This window comes from Siphateles boraxobius, unplaced genomic scaffold, assembly GCF_051911475.1.
Source record: "Siphateles boraxobius isolate OS27281-9 unplaced genomic scaffold, OSU_SipBor_1 72, whole genome shotgun sequence".
Taxonomy (NCBI): Eukaryota; Metazoa; Chordata; class Actinopteri; order Cypriniformes; family Leuciscidae; genus Siphateles; species Siphateles boraxobius.
The window spans coordinates 2,212,523-2,221,704 of NW_027509200.1; the positions used below are offsets into that span (position 1 = coordinate 2,212,523).

Here is a 9,182-nt window from a genome sequence, read left to right on the forward strand (position 1 = left end):
GCGACCGTTGCGCAAGCTTCCCCTGCATGTCACAAACTCACCCGTCACCTCCTCCTTGGAGTCAGACGCTTCTGAGGGCGCCTTGTTCCACTCCTCCCGCTTACTCAATCGTGCCGCCATCGAGCCTCACGACAGTTATAGCCAGGGCAAGTGGAGACTCCATCCCCTGGGTCCGGCTGGGTCATGACCATTCCGGGGCCGCTCAGTTGCCCCCCCGGTTTTATTTTTCCGCCAGTGTTTGGGTAAACCGAGCGGACTACCCTTGGACAAACACTGGGACTCAGCTGCCCCAGGGGCCCGCAGAAATGCGTTTAACCCCAGTGAGCCTTCTAAGAAGTGACGGCGACTCAGGGTCGCCTTGCGCTGCTCAAGTCAGTGAGTTCATCACACTTCATGTTGAGCAGAGTTGCTCCTGAAACTCAGTGAAGTTCATCGCACTCAGGTGTTGAGCAGCAATGCTCCTGTAGCTCAGTGAGTCCATCACAGGTAGCGCAGTGAATTCATCACACGCAGTGCTGAGCAGAAATGCTCCTGGTGCTCAGTGAAGTTCCTCGCACTCAAGTGTTGAGCAGTAATGCTCCTGAAGCTCAGTGAGTTTATCACACTCAGGTGTTGAGCAGTAATGCTCCTGAAGCTCAGTGAACTTGTCACACTCAAGTGCTGAGCAGAAATGCTCCTGTCGTTCAGTGAAATTCTTCGCACTCAAGTGTTGAGCAGAAATGCTCCTGAAGCTCAGTGAGGGAATGCTCATGAAGTTCAGTGAACTTGTCACACTCAAGTGCTGAGCAGAAATGCTCCTGTCGCTCAGTGAGGTTCTTCGTACTCAAGTGTTGAGCAGAAATGCTCCTGAAGCTCGGTGAGTTTATCACACTCAGGTGTTGAGCAGGTATGCTCCTGAAGATCAGTGAACTTGTCACACCCAAGTGCTGAGCAGAAAATGCTCCTGAAGCCCAGTGATCTTCACATGTTGTGTTGAGCAATGCTCCTGTCTTTTGCGCCCGTCACTTGCACCTACGTGCCAAGTCAGGAGAGGAACAGGTCTTCATAGTTGCCCCTTATTGGCCCAACTAGACCTGGCTCCCATCAACAGCCTTCCTGACTTCCCCGGAAAACTCTTCAGGGGCGGGGCACGATGGCACACGCGTTCTTCCCCCGGGGATTCCGGGCGGTCTTACATCTGAACGCGGAGGTTCAGGTGGCTATCACAAGAATGTGTGATAGTTACCATCACTTCGGCGAGCACCCCCTAGAATGGGGTAGCGTGCTTACGCCTTTAGAAGTGGAACCTAGTCGTTGAGTGCGTCTTCTCTCCAGAGGAGATCCTGAAAGCTTTCGATCACTTCAGTGCTCTCTTTCCTGCAAAATGGGTTGCAGTAGGCTGTTTTCCTAAATCACCCTCAAAATGATGTTGCCTCGGTGTTTAAACGACGCTCATCGGGTTGCAGAAGTATGCAGAAGCACGTTCTGATCGTCAGGTTCCTGAGGAGCAAGGTCTTGTAAATCCTTGTGTCCCTCTTTATCCTCTTGGGCCTTGTCCCTGGTGCGACTGCACTGCAGAGACCGCCCCTGAGCCATTGCAGGTAGTGAGTTAAAAATTCTGTTATATCAGTTCTCCTGCTCGCGTGGTCTCTACTAGAGGGTGGGGACTTGCTCGCTTTCGGTCAACGTATTGTGCCTGGAGTCTGGGCCGGCTAACTCTCACAAGCTGAGACCCCGGCTCGGATTGTGCCCAAGGTTCCTACCTCTCCCGTAATAGGAGCAGGTGGTGAGCCTGCAAGCGCTGCCTTGGAGGAGGCAGATCCAGCCCTGGCTTCTCTGTCCGTTCGCTTGGACGTGTACAGAATGCAAGTCATAGACCTCAGACCAGCTCTTCAAATATCTGTTGGAATTCAGCAGAGAGGGAAGGCTGTTTCCATGCAAAGTTGCACTTAGTGCTTGCCTTCATTTCGGCAAAGATCCGAGATGCAACATGTCCACTTAGGTGTTGAGCTCCTCTATGATGAGTGTAAAGTGCTCCGCCTGGGCGTTGACAATATACTTTGCTAAACAGATTCTAGAGTTGGGGGCTGGACGACACCTGGTTGAACCGCTGCTTCCCGTGGGCTCCCTTCTCATGAAGCCAGTTTCACCGTGAGCCCGGTTCAAGTGTCGGCTTGCTGCGCCATTCCCCTCCTATGGACTGGATACGTGCGCCTTTCTACTCCAGTTGAGTTCCCTTAAAATTGAACCCTGTTGAGTTCCTCCACACCCCTCCGACGTCGGACGTGCGGAACGTCTGGTGTTAGGCCTACCACTCGTAAGCAGTGTGGAACCTGTGTTAGGCTGGGTCCATATGTTGCGGTCCCTTCGGTGACCCCATATGTGTATTCTTCCACGATACGGCTCCCTGCGGTGAGCCCGTGTCTTCCCTCAGCAGAGTCTCTCTGCCGTCACTGTCCGGTGTGTCTCCCCCCGTCTTAGGCTGGAGCCACCCCAGTGACATTCCATATGTTAGACTGCCCGGTTTCCGCCCAGTTCATATGTGTATTCTCCACGTTACCTCCCTCGGGTTGGATGTGGCTTCCGCAGCGTCCCTTCCTTCCAACGTACGGGGAACGCTTTCCCAGTGGTCCTGTAGGAACAGCAGTGACTTCCCTGGCCTAAGCCCTGTCCTTCCCCGCCTTAAGTTTGCGGGGGCATCAGGAGGCTTTGGTTTAGGCACTGGAAGGTGGCAGCGTTAGTGGCGTGTTCAATGGTTGATCCCATTTCAGTCGCGTCGACTACGTCCGACGTTATCGACTGAAAGGGAACGTCCTGGTTGCGTATGCAACCCACCGTTCCCTGAAGGAGGGAACGGAGGACGTAGTCCCCTTGCCACTACCGCTGGACCACCGCTGACCCCGGGTTACTCTCGGCTCCTCAGCGAAAAGCAACTAGTGCGTGCATCCACTTCCGTATTTATACCCGCGCCGCGGGGGCGGAGTGTGTGATGCGAATCACGCACGCCAATTACATTGGCTCGTTCAATAGTACTCGAAGAAGACAGGCTCCCTAGCGTGATCCCATTTCAGTCGCGTCGACTACGTCCTCCGTTCCCTCCTTCAGGGAACGGTGGGTTGCATACGCAACCAGGACGTTATCTCTACACGGTACTTATGCTTCAATTTCTTCTACTGTCAAATTAATCCTCTTTTTATTTATTTTAAAGGCATATTGACTCTAACCACAAACTGATTTCATGGAGATTTGTTCTTCACGGCTGCATCGATGGATTCAGCAGAACGATTATTTATTTGAGATGTGCCACACACAATCGTGCCAACACAGTACTGTCATTTTTTCAAAACGGTGTCTCTCAGTTTGGTTTACCTTTAAGAGTGAGGGGAGACAGAGGTATGGAAAATGTACATGTTGCACAGTACATGATAGAAAGAAGAGGCGCAGACCGAGGAAGTTTTATTGTGGGAAGAAGTGTGCACAACCAAAGAATTGAGCGTCTCTGGGGGGATGTAAACAGGGTTGTATCGGACTTTTATAGGCAGCTATTTCAATACATGGAGCATGTGGACATTCTACACCCAGAAAATGAGATGCACTTATGGACCTTGCACTATGTCTTTCTTGGGAGAATTCAGCGGTCCTGTGATGAGTTTGTCAGACAATGGAATTATCACAATCTAAGAACGGAGGGTGCCATGAGTCCACTGGCATTGTGGAATTCTGGTATGATTATTGAGCCAAACCTTGTCCTTAATGCATCTGACATAGAATACTATGGCATTGACTTTGTAGGGGAAGATGAGACTGACACACGGGCCATCACAGTTCCAGAAAGCACTTTAAGAGTTAGTGTTGCAGATACTGATAACCTTCAAACATTGCTGGATCCCTTATCAGATGATGGAAACTATGGAATACAGCACTACTTATTTGTATTTAACTATATATCATCACGCTACACATAATACAAATTTACACACTTGACACAAGAATTCAGATACAAACTTTAATTTTGTACTGTAATTTTCAAAATCCATTAGATATATTTTGAACCTTTTAGGTTAGTAAAATGAATCCATAAAACAGTCAATTTAGTCCAAGTATTTTATAGACAAATACAGTTGTGTTCTCAGTATGTCCTCTGTAAATTGTGTAACAATAAACTATTGAAATGTTTTTGAACTTTCAGGCGAATGTAGTCTTTTTTTATCAGAACAGTCACTACAACTCATTTTTAAAGTTAAAACTGAATTGAAAAATGTCAATTTTCGTTAGAGGTGAACTATAGCCTTTGGACAAACATGTCGATATTTGTAAAGAATAGTTAACCCCAGAATGAAAATTATCCCATAATTTCCTCACCCTCAAGTCATCCTAATTGTATAGGACTTTTTTATTTTTATTAAGAATTTGATTTAATATTAATAGAATTGTGTTCGACTGAAAGAAGAAAGTCATATACAACTAGGATGACTTGAGGGTGAATGAATTATGGGATAATTTTCATTTTGAGGTCAACTATTACTCTAATACTGTATATTGAACATTTGGAAAACCATGGCAGCATGATCAAGAACATGATCAAGAGCAAGATTCAGAATATTATACCAGATCTAAATTTTTCCAAACCCAACTGAGCCTTTTACTGCATCTATCAGCAGGTTTTCTAACTCTGATTCATCAAGTACCCCTCTTGGAAGGAAAAGCACCATTGAGCATGTTGATGCATAAGGCAGTCTCCGGCATCCATCTTCTTGAGTGTAAAAGCCAATTTCAGCTTTTTTGGGAAAGCCAAGAGGAGGGACAGCATCAGCACCGGTCATGAATGTCAGAAGATCCTCAAACATCAGAGAGGTCTCTTTTTCTGTTAATCACATGATAAAACATCAATTCCCGGTTTCATAGACAAGGTTTAAGCCTAGTCCTGGACTAAATGTTTGAGCTGTTTTAATTGAAAGCAACTCAAACTTACATCTCTTAAAATATGTCCGTGTCATTGTTTTGTCTGAAGATGCACAACAGTATTTTTTTTTTCTAAGGCACATTTATGAAATCTACTTAAATGCCCTAATGGAACAAAGGCCTAATCCTGGCTTTATCTAAACCAGGGGTGGGGAACGTTGATCCTGGAGGGCCATTGTCCTGCAGAGTTTAGCTCCAACCCTAATTAAACACACCTGAAGCTAATCAAGGTCTTCGGGATTGCTAAAGTTACAGGCAGGTGAGTGTTTTTTTCAGGGTTGGAGCTAAACTCTGCAGGACAATGGCCCTCCAGCATCAACGTTCCCCACCCCTGATCTGATTATGTATCCAGGCCCAAGTGAAATAACAAAGCTCTTAAACCAACATTATAAATGAAAATACATTAATTATATTACAACCTACCCTGAATGCTGTTGAGTAAACATTCCCAAGCAAAGATGGTGTCCTCTTCAATCTGTCTGTGGTTGCTGCCTTCATCACTCCAATTCACAACAAGAAGGTCTTTGAACTCACTTCTCGTCAGTGGCTTCTGAGTGTTAGTGAACAGAGGCTTGAATGCCATCCAGTTGTTTTCCACTGTCTGCCAAATTGATCCAAATGAATTCATTCCTGCCTTAAACTGTGAAATCATGCTAGCAGACCTGGGGTAACAAACAGATAACAATCAAAATAAAGGTGTTTATTTAAGTTTAACTGCACTGTTATAAAATTGTTTTAGGTTTGATTACTAAATTGCAGTTTGATATTGACTTAAGATATGTTGGCTTCTTTTAACTAAGATAAATAAAGTGTTTAATGGCCAGGCTGTAAACTCTGGGCATTTCAGGAAGGCCAGCATTGTAGATCGAGGGTACCCCACATTCTGCAATCCAGTCTCCAAGAGAGGCCTTCAGTGAAATTAGGTCTCCCACACTTTTGCACTGCTTGATCTAAAAAGACCAGTTTTAGACAATATTAGATTACCATTTAATTGTTCATCAGGTTAAACACATAGGTGATAATAGGCTACCTGTTGCAACTTTAAGTGCACTTCATCATCTGGCAAGTCATGAAAATCAAACCTATCCAACTGCCCTTCCTGTCCACACATCAACAAATACAAAGCCGGATGAAGGGCTTTAATGCCTGGGCCTCCATGAATCAGTGACCAAGCAATGAGTTTTCCACACGTGTAAAACCGGTTCTGTTCTAAGGCTGACTGGTTGTAGGCAAAAAAAAACCTGGCCTTGCTTTCCTTCAAAAATTCCAAGTGCTGACTGTGCCTCGATCATTAAGAGCCTGATGGAAGGAAAATTATATTTGTTATAACATTATATAAATTTTCAACTCAAAGTAGTCTATTACTAGTTGTTTCAGTTTATTACTTCAAATAAAGTTAGAATTAGTTTAAAATGTATATACCAAGTAAAAATGTTTGTGGGCGAACTGTAGTACACAGAATAAGTACATTTATTTTAGTTAGAGCATTTCTTAATATTAGGAAGGGAATTCAATATTTCTGGATATTTGAGATAATGTAAGTTAATTGTACTATAAAAATGTACTGTAACTTTCAGAACAGAAAACTTCCCCCAAGCTGATTATCCCTAGTATCATACCTCACAATATCAAATCTGACTTGTACCCATGAGTTTAGCCCTTAATATTTTGTTTTAGTTTTTCAAGATGCAACATTTGTAGCCCCAGTCTAGCAGTACAAGTGTTTATACCGACCTAAAGAACTCTCTTTGTGGCCCACCATGATCTTCAGCAGACTCTCCAACAAACTCAATTCGTGGAGTTCTGTTCCAAGCAAAGTAGGACTTTGACAGAGCTTGACAGGCACTGTGAAGAATTTTTGACCGTCTTGCAACAACAATGGCACAATTTTGAGTGTCAATGTGGTCTTTCTGGAATGATCTCAGAATGTCAGCCAAATCTGCTTCTTCCTAAATAAAGGTTGAGAAATTTAACAGAATATTATTATTAGCTATACATTTCATGCAAAGTGTCTGGTTAGTATGTACTCACATTGGAGTCTGAATTGGTGTAATTGGGAGAGCCCAACATTACAGTTTCTTCCTCTGTGTCTGTTAGAACCACAAAGTCCTCCCTTAAAAATAAGAAATTGAACAATAAAAAAATAAATATTTTTTGTCATTGTTTCACTGTCAGGTTGTTTCAAACCTGTATGACGTTCTTTCCTATTGTCCAATAGGAGATATTTAATTTTAATTCAACAAAATGTTTTTGACTGTTGAATGCTATAATTGACAATCAGAATCAAGTATTCCATAGCAACATGCAATAATAATAATAATAATAATAATAATAACAAACCCATTCTGAACTTCGGAGTTTGAATGTTCTTCATTTGCTGGTGGTATAACCCTGTAGTACACCTAAAAAAATGCTTTAGTAATTATTATTATTGTTTTTACAGACACAGCAGAGACATTGTGAGATTACCTTTAAAGGTACACTATAAAAATTTAACCACTGGGGAATAGTGGTTAATACTTGCTTGACCCATCATAAACAGAGAAGTACCTCCAGCAACAATGTTATTCCACAAGACACATGCAGTGTTTTTATTAACCACCACACTAGAGAGCCTAAAGTTACATAGTGTACCTCTGAGTGACAAATTTTTAGTACATTATATTATATCTATACAAAGGACTACAAGGGAACCAGATTTTCATTTGTGCGAAATTAAAATATACAATACTCACATCTGGAGTTCCAGCATTCACCCATTCATAGATCACAGGGCTCGCATTGCCCTAAAAAAATTATGTAATTTCAGAATTTAATCATGAAAATATCATAATTATTCATTAACTTTCAAGAAATATTATAATTGTTGCATATCATTATAAGAAGTATTATTACAAAAAGAACTGCTACAAACTTAACACGCAGTTACCTGGATCGGAAGTGGAGAGGTAGATGTCAGTGGGACCAATGGTGATTCTGTAGTACTATGAGAGCACTGGGGTGTACTTTGCTCCCATGATGATGTTGTGGCAGTAGAGTGGAACTCTCTTGTGGCAACAGCTGCAGCTTCAGACAGTGGCTGAGGAGAAATAGGTAGAAATTGGTTCAGTTTCCAAAGGCGTACTATAGTTGTTGCCTGAAACAACACAGGAGATGTTGTTTCTTGGAGTTGGGATGTGACTACACCTACTGTTTCAGGTCTCTGTGCTGATGATGGTGGCAGGGCATGTGTTGGACAGGCAGCAGTTGTCTGGGCTAGTAATGGTTGCTCAGCTGAAGTTTGAACCGGTGATAAATTCTAAAGAGAACATTTACATTATTATTCATTTGTTACACTTGTCCAAAGCAACCAGTAGCGGAGTGGCAATCGGGAGGGTCGGGACTTTTCCCGGTGGACCGGTAGTGTTTGGAGGCCGTGAGGGCTGGTCTGATAATAGTTATACATTGCAAGTTCTTAGCAACACCATCCAGCGGGCATACATGTAAAAAATATATTGTTCACCCAATGTGTTGATGTTAGATAACGCATTAAGTAATGTTAACTTGACTGACTGTACTTTTATTTCATCCAAAACTGCGTTCATATTTAATTTATCTAACCATAGATGTGACCAGTAGCGGTGGCTTTCTTAATCTAATAAAATAATTTTGCAAGGGTTCTATGACGCTTGCTTGTATATTTTTTATATATGTGGCTAAGCTGCTGCCTAGCAGGTAAAACACGTTATTAAAACACAATGTTCTAGGTAGCTAGAAATAATGCCACATAATGCCATCCTGAGGGCCGGTGGTTTACGACATCTCCCGGTAGATTTTTTGTCCCACTCCGCCCCTGAAAGCAACTTCCAATGCAATCAAGGTTTGACCACATTCATGCATTCCATGAGAAACAAACCTATGATTTTAGCATGGCTAGCGCTATATGCTCTACACATAAGTTTAAAGAGTAATGCATGGCTATTAGCAATATTAAAATCTAAAACTGGTTAGATTGCATGGTCTTTTATAATTAAACAGCCTGATTTTATATTAAAAAATTTTAGATTCCTTTTAAAAAGCCCATTCATTGTCAGTTTTTTCATAGTCAAATATAATTTCGGTAATTCATAGATATGCAAACAAATATGATTGTAATACAGCAAAATATATCAAAATAAATTTCACACTTTCTGTGTTTAACAGTCTGTTTAATGACCCTACCTCCTGATCAGGCTGAGACAGGTCAACAGAAGGGCGTACAT

At 42.7% G+C, this 9,182-nt stretch overlaps 2 long non-coding RNA genes across 2 annotated transcripts; one reads left to right on the plus strand and one right to left on the minus strand.

The window, feature by feature from the left end:
- Positions 1 to 3,636: 3,636 nt before the first annotated feature.
- On the plus strand, positions 3,637 to 5,398 carry LOC143724288 (uncharacterized). Its single transcript, XR_013197312.1, has 2 exons — positions 3,637 to 3,702; positions 4,638 to 5,398. It is a non-coding gene; the product is annotated as an uncharacterized LOC143724288 (long non-coding RNA).
- Positions 5,399 to 6,976: 1,578 nt separating this feature from the next.
- On the minus strand, positions 6,977 to 8,371 carry LOC143724289 (uncharacterized). Its single transcript, XR_013197313.1, has 5 exons — positions 8,132 to 8,371; positions 7,871 to 8,020; positions 7,677 to 7,727; positions 7,282 to 7,343; positions 6,977 to 7,054 (listed from the first exon to the last, which is right to left on the minus strand). It is a non-coding gene; the product is annotated as an uncharacterized LOC143724289 (long non-coding RNA).
- Positions 8,372 to 9,182: the final 811 nt, after the last annotated feature.